A 13886-nucleotide genomic window follows, 5' to 3' on the forward strand; every position below is an offset into this window, starting at 1 on the left:
ACTGCCCGGTGTATAGTGTAGTATTCCTGTACCACAGCCCGGTGTATAGTGCAGTATTCCTGTACCACAGCCCGGTGTATAGTGTAGTATTCCTGTACCACAGCCCGGTGTATAGTGTAGTATTCCTGTACCACAGCCCGGTGTATAGTGCGGTATTCCTGCACCACAGCCCAGTGTATAGTGTGGTATTCCTGTTCCACAGCCCGGTGTATAGTGTAGTATTCCTGTACCACTGCCCGGTGTATAGTGTAGTATTCCTGTACCACAGCCCGGTGTATAGTGTAGTATTCCTGTACCACAGCCCGGTGTATAGTGTAGTATTCCTGTACCACAGCCCGGTGTATAGTGTAGTATTCCTGTACCACTGCCCGGTGTATAGTGTAGTATTCCTGTACCACAGCCCGGTGTATAGTGTAGTATTCCTGTACCACAGCCCTGTGTATAGTGTAGTATTCCTGTACCACAGCCCGGTGTATAGTGTAGTATTCCTGTACCACAGCCCGGTGTATAGTGTAGTATTCCTGTACCACAGCCCGGTGTATAGTGTAGTATTCCTGTACCACAGCCCGGTGTATAGTGCAGTATTCCTGTACCACAGCCCGGTGTATAGTGTAGTATTCCTGTACCACAGCCCGGTGTATAGTGTGGTATTCCTGTACCACAGCCCGGTGTATAGTGTGGTATTCCTGTACCACAGCCCGGTGTATAGTGTAGTATTCCTGTACCACAGCCCGGTGTATAGTGTAGTATTCCTGTACCACAGCCCGGTGTATAGTGTAGTATTCCTGTACCACAGCCCGGTGTATAGTGTAGTATTCCTGTACCACAGCCCGGTGTATAGTGTAGTATTCCTGTACCACAGCCCGGTGTATAGTGCAGTATTCCTGTACCACAGCCCGGTGTATAGTGTAGTATTCCTGTACCACAGCCCGGTGTATAGTGTAGTATTCCTGTACCACAGCCCGGTGTATAGTGTAGTATTCCTGTACCACAGCCCGGTGTATAGTGTAGTATTCCTGTACCACAGCCCGGTGTATAGTGTAGTATTCCTGTACCACAGCCCGGTGTATAGTGTAGTATTCCTGTACCACAGCCGGGTGTATAGTGTAGTATTCCTGCACCACAGCCCAGTGTATAGTGTAGTATTCCTGTACCACAGCCCGGTGTATAGTGTAGTATTCCTGTACCACAGCCCGGTGTATAGTGTAGTATTCCTGTACCACAGCCCGGTGTATAGTGCAGTATTCCTGTACCACAGCCCGGTGTATAGTGTAGTATTCCTGTACCACAGCCCGGTGTATAGTGCAGTATTCCTGTACCACAGCCCGGTGTATAGTGTAGTATTCCTGCACCACAGCCCGGTGTATAGTGTGGTATTCCTGTACCACAGCCCGGTGTATAGTGTAGTATTCCTGTACCACAGCCCGGTGTATAGTGTAGTATTCCTGTACCACAGCCCGGTGTATAGTGCAGTATTCCTGTACCACAGCCCGGTGTATAGTGTAGTATTCCTGTACCACAGCCCAGTGTATAGTGTAGTATTCCTCTACCACAGCCCGGTGTATAGTGTAGTATTCCTGTACCACAGCCCGGTGTATAGTGCAGTATTCCTGTACCACAGCCCAGTGTATAGTGTAGTATTCCTGTACCACAGCCCGGTGTATAGTGTAGTATTCCTGTACCACTGCCCGGTGTATAGTGTAGTATTCCTGTACCACAGCCCGGTGTATAGTGCAGTATTCCTGTACCACAGCCCGGTGTATAGTGTAGTATTCCTGTACCACAGCCCGGTGTATAGTGTAGTATTCCTGTACCACAGCCCGGTGTATAGTGCGGTATTCCTGCACCACAGCCCAGTGTATAGTGTGGTATTCCTGTTCCACAGCCCGGTGTATAGTGTAGTATTCCTGTACCACTGCCCGGTGTATAGTGTAGTATTCCTGTACCACAGCCCGGTGTATAGTGTAGTATTCCTGTACCACAGCCCGGTGTATAGTGTAGTATTCCTGTACCACAGCCCGGTGTATAGTGTAGTATTCCTGTACCACTGCCCGGTGTATAGTGTAGTATTCCTGTACCACAGCCCGGTGTATAGTGTAGTATTCCTGTACCACAGCCCGGTGTATAGTGTAGTATTCCTGTACCACAGCCCGGTGTATAGTGCAGTATTCCTGTACCACAGCCCGGTGTATAGTGTGGTATTCCTGTTCCACAGCCCGGTGTATAGTGTAGTATTCCTGTACCACTGCCCGGTGTATAGTGTAGTATTCCTGTACCACAGCCCGGTGTATAGTGTAGTATTCCTGTACCACAGCCCGGTGTACAGTGTAGTATTCCTGTACCACAGCCCTGTGTATAGTGTAGTATTCCTGTACCACAGCCCGGTGTACAGTGTAGTATTCCTGTACCACAGCCCTGTGTATAGTGTAGTATTCCTGTACCACAGCCCGGTGTATAGTGTAGTATTCCTGTACCACAGCCCTGTGTATAGTGTAGTATTCCTGTACCACAGCCCGGTGTATAGTGTAGTATTCCTGTACCACAGCCCGGTGTATAGTGTAGTATTCCTGTACCACAGCCCGGTGTATAGTGTAGTATTCCTGTACCACAGCCCGGTGTATAGTGCAGTATTCCTGTACCACAGCCCGGTGTATAGTGTAGTATTCCTGTACCACAGCCCGGTGTATAGTGTAGTATTCCTGTACCACAGCCCGGTGTATAGTGTGGTATTCCTGCACCACAGCCCGGTGTATAGTGTGGTATTCCTGTACCACAGCCCGGTGTATAGTGTGGTATTCCTGTACCACAGCCCGGTGTATAGTGTAGTATTCCTGTACCACAGCCCGGTGTATAGTGTAGTATTCCTGTACCACAGCCCGGTGTATAGTGCAGTATTCCTGTACCACAGCCTGGTGTATAGTGCAGTATTCCTGTACCACAGCCCGGTGTATAGTGTAGTATTCCTGTACCACAGCCCGGTGTATAGTGTAGTATTCCTGTACCACAGCCCGGTGTATAGTGCAGTATTCCTGTACCACAGCCTGGTGTATAGTGCAGTATTCCTGTACCACAGCCCGGTGTATAGTGTAGTATTCCTGTACCACAGCCCGGTGTATAGTGTAGTATTCCTGTACCACAGCCCGGTGTATAGTGTAGTATTCCTGTACCACAGCCCGGTGTAGAGTGTAGTATTCCTGTACCACAGCCCGGTGTAGAGTGTAGTATTCCTGTACCACAGCCCGGTGTAGAGTGTAGTATTCCTGTACCACAGCCCGGTGTATAGTGTAGTATTCCTGTACCACAGCCCGGTGTATAGTGTAGTATTCCTGTACCACAGCCCGGTGTATAGTGTAGTATTCCTGTACCACAGCCCGGTGTATAGTGTAGTATTCCTGTACCACAGCCCGGTGTATAGTGTGGTATTCCTGTACCACAGCCCGGTGTATAGTGTAGTATTCCTGTACCACAGCCCGGTGTATAGTGTGGTATTCCTGTACCACAGCCGGGTGTATAGTGTAGTATTCCTGTACCACAGCCCGGTGTATAGTGTAGTATTCCTGTACCACAGCCCGGTGTATAGTGTAGTATTCCTGTACCACAGCCCGGTGTATAGTGTAGTATTCCTGTACCACAGCCCGGTGTATAGTGTGGTATTCCTGTACCACAGCCGGGTGTATAGTGTGGTATTCCTGTACCACAGCCCGGTGTATAGTGTGGTATTCCTGCACCACAGCCCGGTGTATAGTGTGGTATTCCTGTACCACAGCCCGGTGTATAGTGTTGTATTCCTGTACCACAGCCCGGTGTATAGTGTGGTATTCCTGTACCACAGCCCGGTGTATAGTGTGGTATTCCTGTACCACAGCCCGGTGTATAGTGTGGTATTCCTGCACCACTGCCCGGTGTATAGTGTAGTATTCCTGTACCACAGCCCGGTGTATAGTGTAGTATTCCTGTACCACAGCCCAGTGTATAGTGTAGTATTCCTGTACCACAGCCCAGTGTATAGTGTAGTATTCCTGTACCACAGCCCGGTGTATAGTGTAGTATTCCTGTACCACAGCCCGGTGTATAGTGTAGTATTCCTGTACCACAGCCCGGTGTATAGTGTGGTATTCCTGTACCACAGCCCGGTGTATAGTGTAGTATTCCTGTACCACAGCCCGGTGTATAGTGTGGTATTCCTGTACCACAGCCGGGTGTATAGTGTGGTATTCCTGTACCACAGCCCGGTGTATAGTGTGGTATTCCTGCACCACAGCCCGGTGTATAGTGTGGTATTCCTGTACCACAGCCCGGTGTATAGTGTTGTATTCCTGTACCACAGCCCGGTGTATAGTGTGGTATTCCTGTACCACAGCCCGGTGTATAGTGTGGTATTCCTGTACCACAGCCCGGTGTATAGTGTGGTATTCCTGCACCACTGCCCGGTGTATAGTGTAGTATTCCTGTACCACAGCCCGGTGTATAGTGTAGTATTCCTGTACCACAGCCCAGTGTATAGTGTAGTATTCCTGTACCACAGCCCAGTGTATAGTGTAGTATTCCTGTACCACAGCCCGGTGTATAGTGTAGTATTCCTGTACCACAGCCCGGTGTATAGTGTAGTATTCCTGTACCACTGCCCGGTGTATAGTGCAGTATTCCTGTACCACAGCCCGGTGTATAGTGCAGTATTCCTGTACCACAGCCCGGTGTATAGTGTAGTATTCCTGTACCACAGCCCGGTGTATAGTGTAGTATTCCTGTACCACAGCCCGGTGTATAGTGTAGTATTCCTGTACCACAGCCCGGTGTATAGTGTAGTATTCCTGTACCACAGCCCGGTGTACAGTGTAGTATTCCTGTACCACAGCCCGGTGTATAGTGTAGTATTCCTGTACCACAGCCCGGTGTATAGTGTAGTATTCCTGTACCACAGCCCGGTGTATAGTGTAGTATTCCTGTACCACAGCCCGGTGTATAGTGTAGTATTCCTGTACCACAGCCCGGTGTATAGTGTAGTATTCCTGTACCACAGCCCGGTGTATAGTGCAGTATTCCTGTACCACAGCCCGGTGTATAGTGTAGTATTCCTGTACCACAGCCCGGTGTACAGTGTAGTATTCCTGTACCACAGCCCGGTGTATAGTGTAGTATTCCTGTACCACAGCCTGGTGTATAGTGCAGTATTCCTGTACCACAGCCCGGTGTATAGTGTAGTATTCCTGTACCACAGCCCGGTGTATAGTGTAGTATTCCTGTACCACAGCCCGGTGTATAGTGTAGTATTCCTGTACCACAGCCCGGTGTATAGTGTAGTATTCCTGTACCACAGCCCGGTGTATAGTGTAGTATTCCTGTACCACAGCCCGGTGTATAGTGTAGTATTCCTGTACCACTGCCCGGTGTATAGTGTAGTATTCCTGTACCACTGCCCGGTGTATAGTGTAGTATTCCTGTACCACTGCCCGGTGTATAGTGTAGTATTCCTGTACCACAGCCCGGTGTATAGTGTAGTATTCCTGTACCACAGCCCGGTGTATAGTGTAGTATTCCTGTACCACAGCCCGGTGTATAGTGTAGTATTCCTGTACCACAGCCCGGTGTATAGTGCAGTATTCCTGTACCACAGCCCAGTGTATAGTGTAGTATTCCTGTACCACAGCCCGGTGTATAGTGTAGTATTCCTGTACCACAGCCCGGTGTATAGTGTAGTATTCCTGTACCACAGCCCGGTGTATAGTGTAGTATTCCTGTACCACAGCCCGGTGTATAGTGTAGTATTCCTGTACCACAGCCCGGTGTATAGTGTAGTATTCCTGTACCACAGCCCGGTGTATAGTGTAGTATTCCTGTACCACAGCCCGGTGTATAGTGTAGTATTCCTGTACCACAGCCCGGTGTATAGTGTAGTATTCCTGTACCACAGCCGGGTGTATAGTGTAGTATTCCTGTACCACAGCCCAGTGTATAGTGTAGTATTCCTGTACCACAGCCCGGTGTATAGTGTAGTATTCCTGTACCACAGCCTGGTGTATAGTGCAGTATTCCTGTACCACAGCCCGGTGTATAGTGCAGTATTCCTGTACCACAGCCCGGTGTATAGTGCAGTATCCTCTGTACCATGGCCCAGTTTATAGTGTTGTATCCTCTGTACCACGGCACAGTGTATAGCGTGGTATCTTCTGTACCACAGCCTGGTGTATAGCATGGTATCCTCTGTACCATGGCCTTGTGTATAACATGGTGCGATGTAAAATTTGTCCAGAAACTTGCAAGCGCCTAACTTAGTGCCTCATAGCGTAACCAACAAGCTCTGAGCTTCCTAGTACTGTAACTACCAAGCTCTAATCCTTCTAGTAGTAACCACAAAGCTCTGAGCCTCGTAGTAGTGTAACCACCAAGCTCTGAGCTTCCTAGTACTGTAACTACCAAGCTCTAATCCTTCTAGTAGTAACCACAAAGCTCTGAGCCTCGTAGTAGTGTAACCACCAAGCTCTGAGCTTCCTAGTACTGTAACTACCAAGCTCTAATCCTTCTAGTAGTAACCACAAAGCTCTGAGCCTCGTAGTAGTGTAACCACCAAGCTCTCAGCCTTCTAGTAGTAGCTACAAAGCTCTGAGTCTACTAGTAGTGTAACCACCAAGCTCTGAGCCTCCTTATAGTGTAACTGCCCCCTTATACGTTCCTGGTGCTCCATATTGAATGACTTCACTATCTGGTATTGGTCTCCTGCTATCTGACCCCACCATAAATTTCTTCATGATTGATAAGTAGCATGCAGCACATTCTGCCAGAATACCAGCTATGTTCAAAAGTAACTGCGCCCTTACACTTATTGATGACTGAATGCAATCTGCGCTCCTCTGACATCCCCGGATCATTGCCCTTTATAGTTCTCCATGAGGAGTGAGGAATGAACAGTGGCTCATAACCCGTTGACTTCTCCTCTACATAACTGTATATGGGGGGACATGATGAACATAGAACAGGAAGCCGTCACTCACATGAGACTGTAGTGATAGTTATAGCCGCTCCTCAGACCACAAACATTCCCTGAGGGATCACACACGCTTCCCAGAAGTCGGCCTGGGACTCCCATGATGAGCTCCAGATGACTCAAGTCGGATGATCAGAGACTTGTCTGCAAAAAAAAACACAGAGCTCCGCCATAATATAATCCTAAAACCACTCACCCTCATAGTGAAGCCTGACCATAATGTAACCCTACAAAAAAAAACCTTATACTCATCTTCAGGTCTGAACCATAACCTCACTAACACCATAGCCATAACATAAGGACTGACTATGACCCTGCTATCAATCATGGCAGCAGGTGTCCTCCATATAAGTACATTAGACGGTTTTGGTCCTTTTGAAATCACGTTTTCTAATGTGTATGGGGGATTTATCATCAATGTTGAGGCCTAAAGATAATAAATACAGTCCACAGAGCTTAGGCCTAACAATAGAGGCAACCTCCCAAACCTTCATCATAACGCTAGGACATGCTTGACAACTTTCCTAAAATGTCCAGAAGACTCCTTCATGTAAGATAGACCCTCTCAAATTTGAGGTTGACGAAACGATTGTGGTGCAAGGAGCAATTAGCTTTCTGCTCCTCCACTTACACTGGTCCAAAAGTTTTGCATGTCCCTTAAGGAAGTTCTTAAAAGGTGGTAAGTGAGCACTAAGTCTAGTAATCCAAACTTGACTGACTATGACCTCACCCTTAATGCTGAAGTAAAACCGTGACCCTCCCAACCATGATCCTCCTAACTGCGGCCCTCACAACTGTAGAAGCCCGAACCGAGGTCATCCTAACCGCGGCACTCTTAACGGTGGTGCCCATAATCATGACCCTATCAGCCGTGACTTTTATCTCTATTGCTTTACTAAACATGACTTCACATTCAGGGCTTTCTTTTCTCTTTCTGAAAGATGTGAGAATGTGAATGTAAAAGTAAAACTAGAACACGGCATGGTAAGTTGACGTATTCTGAGGTAGGGTGGAGTTGCTCATTACTTTTTGGCTTGTTTTCACATACTTTTCGGTAGCTTGTGTCCCCTCATTTTGTGATATCACCCGTTTGTGCATCAAAAGTATTTTTATAATTTTTTTTATCCTGTTTATTTTAGTCTGATAAATTCCTGATTTTTTATTTGATTCCACCTTTTTGTTGGTGTCATTGTTGAATTTGGTGCTAGCATGGACTTGGGATACATTGGAGGTTTGTTTAGGGTCGCTCTCCATCTATTTTCTGTCCTTATCTTAATACATATCTGCTCTGCTTAATATGAAATCCACTGTACAGACAAGAGGAAAGGGAATCCTCATCATGACGGCGTCACGGCACATGGATCTTCTATGCCCATGGTTGGCCAACTTTACCAGCTGCTCAGTACACTGTGGTCTCCAGCCGTGAGGACTTCACATGGACTATGTACAGAACGCATCAGCTGGGAATGGGTGTGGGCTGCTGGTACGTTACTATTGTACCATGATGACTGATGTAAGGCTTTGGCTGATTGGCCGTGTGGATAATGACCTCTTCACCGTTATCTTAGGTCTCATAATGAGAAGAAAAGGGTTGTTCAAGGTTTGTATTTTCTAAATTTGTGCCTAAGCTGCTGCCATTGATAGAATAGGATGTACTGACTTCTTACAAGGCGGCGAAATCTTGATAAAATAGAAAGCTTGACCTCCCGGTGGACATTACGTTTCCCGTACTATTACATGGGACATTAGGCCTACTTCATGCACTGTAGAGGGTCACCCGGTATTACATCCCTGTTAGGTCCTCATAATGAACCCTCAGCTCTGATGATGCTCCTTTCTGGAGTCAGGTTGATTTCCGGGGTCTTCACTACATACAGTACATTGGTCTTGGGAAGATGGTTGCGGAATTATATTTAGGTGTTTGCAAGGTGGAGACCGCAGATATCAGAAGGGGTCATGTCAGGCTTTGACTGGGCTGTGGCCTTTTTTTTCGACCACCATCTATAATCTACATAAGATCTGAATTATCCAGTAGATTAGATCCATAATGTGGATGGCGCTGAGCCAGGCCGGCAGATGTGGCCACACATGTCCTGAATTAAATTCTTAATTCTACTGTTTGTAGCTGTTCCAAAAAAATGTGCCGACTCAGAAGTGCAAAAAGTGTCTGATAGCAGGAACCACGAGACAAGAGAATGGGGCGATTGTTGCCCCAGGATCATCCAGTAATTAGCTGCAGATCTGGAAAACGAAGTCTCAAAACATTCTCTGAACGGTTTCTAAATGGCCACTGAACGACCACTGTACGGTCTCTAAGTGGTCACTGTACGGTCTCTGAATGATCACTGAACAGTCTCTAAGTGACCACTGATATAGTAAGGGGGTTGTAACTTTTTCCATCCATAGTTTACGTCCTATTTTGTCTTTTCTTAAGCTTGTGTTATTGTGTTATACTTGGTGGCCCACAATTAACAGAGTCGATGACTTACACCTACAATGCTCCTTGTTGCACACATAGCCTGACATTTGAGTATTTTAGGATACATACTCACTAAATGCATCCACACTCTGCAACCAATGAATACAGAAATTCTACAACTGCTTCACACAAATATGTGATCTTCTTGGTTAAAAAATTTTTGACAAAAATTTGAGCAGACATTGACTAAAACTGTGATTGACTCTGTGGGCCTAATGTTATGCACTATGCAGAGAGATCCAGCAAGACCGGCACCACACCTGTAAAGGCGCAGCCACAGACACACTTGGTGCAAGCTGCCCAGCTAGGCGAGGCCTTGAGGGCCGGGAATACTCTTCAGCCAGTAAATGGAAGGAGGACTTTGGCAGAGCCCTTCCCAGGTCCACTGTCGCCAGACAGCTGGTGTCTAGTGACGCTGTAGATGCCTAGGCAAGAACCAGGTGATTACCTCTGCAAGAACCCCAGGAAGTGTAACCAGGAGAGAAAATGAGAAAACCCCTGAAAAAATAGCATTTGCAAATAGCCTCTTCAGAGAAAAAGAGGACTCTATAGCGCCACCTATTGGAAGCAGCGATCCTACAAGTCACAATTGACCCTTTAACGAGTCGTGCAATATGACTTAGGATAAAAGCCAAATCAGAATCTCAATTTGCCGACATGGTGTTTCAGGCTGTTGGCCCTCGTCATATTGCACGACTCGTTAAAGGGTTAATTGTGACTTGTAGGATTGCTACTTCCATTAGGTGGCACTGTACAGTTCAAGTCCTCTTTTTCTCTGAAGAGGCAATTTGCATATTTAATTTCCCAGAGGTGCATTGCACGGCGAATAAGCCTCCTTACCTTGGCATGCCAGAGTCGGTGTGTCACTCTCCACAAGGAGAAACGTTACCCCTTAGACCTCTGAAAAGATAGCAACACTAATACTAGCACCACTCACCACCAAGCACAGAGGAACTGCAATAAACAGCACAGGACTGAGCAGGGAGCATGGTTAAATAGCCCGCCTAATGATCAGGTGTTGAATACCTCCCAATCTTCCCCAGACAACGACTCCACTCCCTGCTAGCTTGTACAGCAGAATGAACAAAATCCCACCAGTGCCTAGTGCCAGACACAGCAGCGTCCTGCGTTATCTGGCAACCGTGGAAATCAGTGAGAGACACGGCGTCCTCACACATCCTACAACACCAGAACGCGATGCTCCATAAGATTGGGATGGTTTCCCTGCATGCATAGTAGCTCAGTCTGCAGGGTCAGGACCATGGCAGCGCCTGTGACCGGAGTAGTGTAGCATCGGACCAGATCCACTCTCAGGTGGGAGCACAGAACCACGATTCCTAACACCTGAGACCTTTCTAAGATTGCACTGCAGGCATCAATCAATATTTGAAGGTGGAGGTCTTTGAAGGCTGATGCTGTAGTGACTACTAGGACCCACAGAACACAACAAATATAATGTGAATTGACTGGAAGACAGCTACAACATATCAGCAGGGCTGGCTGTGGCAGAGGGTAACAGGACTAACTATGACAGGGTGAAGAGGCTGAATGTGGCAGAGGGCGGCGAGGCTGAGTATGGCAGAGAATGATGAGGCTGGCTGTGGCAGAGGTTGATGAAGCTGACTGTGGCAGGGTGGAGAGACTGGCTGTGGCAGATGGTGACAAGACTGGCTATAGCAGGGTGGAGAGGCTGGCTGTGGCAGAGGGTGTTGAAGCTGGCTGTAATAGAGGATGATGAGGCTGGCTGTGCTGAGGCTGGCTGTGGCAAAACGTGGTGAGGCTGGCTGTAATAGAGGATGATGAGGCTGGCTGTGCTGAGGCTGGCTGTGGCAAAAGGTGGTGAGGCTGGCTGTGGCAGAGGCTAACAAAACTGGCTGTGGCAGAAGTCGGAGAGTCTGGCTGTGGCAGTGCTTGACAAGACTGGCTGTGGCAGAGGGTATTGAGGCAGGCTGTGAGGGGATGACGAGGCTGGCTGTGACAGAGGTTAACAAGACTGGCTGTGGCAGAGGGTGGTGAGATTGGCTGTGACAGGGTGATGAGGCTAGCTGTGGCAGTGATTGACAAGATTGGCTATGGCAGAGGGTATTGAGGTTGGCTCTGGCAGAGGGTGGTGAGGCTGTGGCAGAGATTGACAATACTGGCAGTAGCAGAGGATGTTGAGGCTGTTTGTGGCCGAGGGTGTAGAGGCTGACTGTGGCAGAAGGTGGTGAGACTGACTGTGGCAGAGGATGACGAGGCTGGCTGTGGCAAAGGGCGGCGAGGCTGGCTGTGGCAAAGGGCGGCGAGGCTGGTTGTGGCAGAAGGTGACGAGGCAGACTGTGGCAGAGGCTGACGAAGCTGACTGTGGAAGAGGGTGATGATGCTGGCTGTGGAAGAGGGTGACGATGCTGGCTGTGGCAGAGGGTGACGAGGCTGGCTGTGGCAGAGGGTGACGAGGCTGGCTGTGGCAGAGGGTGACGAGGCTGGCTGTGGCAGAGGGTGACGAGGCTGGCTGTGGCAGAGGGTGTAGAGGCTGGCTGTGGCAGAGGGTTTAGAGGCTGGCTGTGGCAGAGGGTCTAGAGGCTGGCTGTGGCAGAGGGTGTAGAGGCAGGCTGTGGCAGAGGGCGACGAGGCAGACTGTGGCAGAGGGTGACGAAGCTGGCTGTGGAAGAGGGTGATGATGCTGGCTGTGGAAGAGGGTGACTAGGCTGGCTGTGGCAGAGGGTGACGAGGCTGGCTGTGGCAGAGGGTGACGAGGCTGGCTGTGGCAGAGGGTGACGAGGCTGGCTGTGGCAGAGGGTGACGAGGCTGGCTGTGGCAGAGGGTGTAGAGGCAGGCTGTGGCAGAGGCTGTTGAGGCTGGCTGTGGCAGCGGGTGTTGAGGTTGGCTGTGGCAGCGGGTGTTGAGGTTGGCTGTGGCAGAGGCTGTTGAGGCTGGCTGTGGCAGCGGGTGTTGAGGTTGGCTGTGGCAGCGGGTGTTGAGGTTGGCTGTGGCAGCGGGTGTTGAGGTTGGCTGTGGCAGAGGCTGTTGAGGCTGGCTGTGGCAGCGGGTGTTGAGGTTGGGTGTGGCAGCGGGTGTTGAGGCTGGCTGTGGCAGCGGGTGTTGAGGTTGGGTGTGGCAGCGGGTGTTGAGGTTGGCTGTGGCAGCGGGTGTTGAGGTTGGCTGTGGCAGAGGCTGTTGAGGCTGGCTGTGGCAGCGGGTGTTGAGGTTGGGTGTGGCAGCGGGTGTTGAGGTTGGCTGAGGCAGCTGGTGTTGAGGTTGGCTGTGGCAGAGGCTGTTGAGGCTGGCTGTGGCAGAGGGTGAATAATCGGGCCTGTTCTTTCCCTCGGAGCCTCAGGTGACTGTATGGGGCTCATGTCAGGATTGGACTGACTGCTCTACCTATATGAGAAAGTCCAGTGATGAAAGTAACAGAGCGTCGTCTTCTGCCTGGGGAACAGACTGGACCTTGAGCTCTGACAGCCGATCTCCACAAAAGCTCAGAGCAGAACGCACCGAGATTATATGCTATGTATGAACGGTATCAATATTAACGTTCTGTACAATGACCGCCAGGTCCCTTTGTGCGAATTTCCCTGCACATATGGCTTCTATCGGAGCAGTATGACACCTCCATACATGACCCTGGTGGGTCCTCTGCTGTGAAGGATACGGAGCTGAGGAGAAGGAATGTGTCTGATTATTTATGATCTGCAGCTCTTGGCTCTGGAGACTTCTCAGTAAATAGCCCGGGGCCTGCACTGACCTGAGCAATTCCAGCCTGAGCGCCATAACTCCGGCCTTTCATTGGTAGGAACAGATGTTACTGTGATTTATCCCTGACCCCTATAATGGTGCTGGGTGCTGAGTCTGGGGGATGGGACCCAAAGCTAAAATATTCCCCCTGTATACAAAAGCTGTATCTGCTCCATGTCCACAGCAGGGTGTTCGTGGCCCCTCAGGCCTCCATGTCCATGTGGGGGATACTCGATCTGTACTGTAGTAGGATATGGTGGGAGGGCACCACAAATAATAATGTTATTTCTATACCGACAACATATTCTGCAGCACTGTACAAGCGGGGACTCATACAGACAATAAAGACATCACACAGTAACACATAGACCACCAGTTACAGGAGCAGTGAGGGTCCTAATCACAGGCTACAATCTATGAGGAGATGGAGGACACAATAGGTAGAACGTGCCGTCATGTACAGAGAATAAAGACATCACACAGTAACACATAGACCACCAGTTACAGGGGCAGTGAGGGTCCTGATCACAGGCTACAATCTATGAGGAGATGGGGGACACAATAGGTAGAACGTGCCGTCATGTACAGAGAATAAAGACATCACACAGTAACACATAGACCACCAGTTACAGGAGCAGTGAGGGTCCTGATCACAGGCTACAATCTATGAGGAGATGGAGGACACAATAGGTAGAACGTGCCGTCATGTAC

General features: G+C 49.2%; 1 long non-coding RNA gene across 2 annotated transcripts in view; it reads right to left on the minus strand.

Annotated features, from left to right (window-relative positions):
- The window catches only part of LOC141257894 (uncharacterized), a 360681-nt gene that overhangs the window by 19793 nt on the left and 327002 nt on the right, over positions 1–13886 (minus strand). For both annotated transcript variants that reach the window (XR_012318117.1, XR_012318118.1), the window contains one exon: positions 6990–7126. This is a non-coding gene — a long non-coding RNA (uncharacterized lncRNA). The remainder of the gene's footprint in view (positions 1–6989; positions 7127–13886) is intronic.

The sequence above is a fragment of the Phyllobates terribilis genome, unplaced genomic scaffold (genome assembly GCF_046119375.1).
Source record: "Phyllobates terribilis strain yellow unplaced genomic scaffold, ASM4611937v1 Scaffold_3__8_contigs__length_932513732, whole genome shotgun sequence".
NCBI classification, from domain to species: Eukaryota; Metazoa; Chordata; class Amphibia; order Anura; family Dendrobatidae; genus Phyllobates; species Phyllobates terribilis.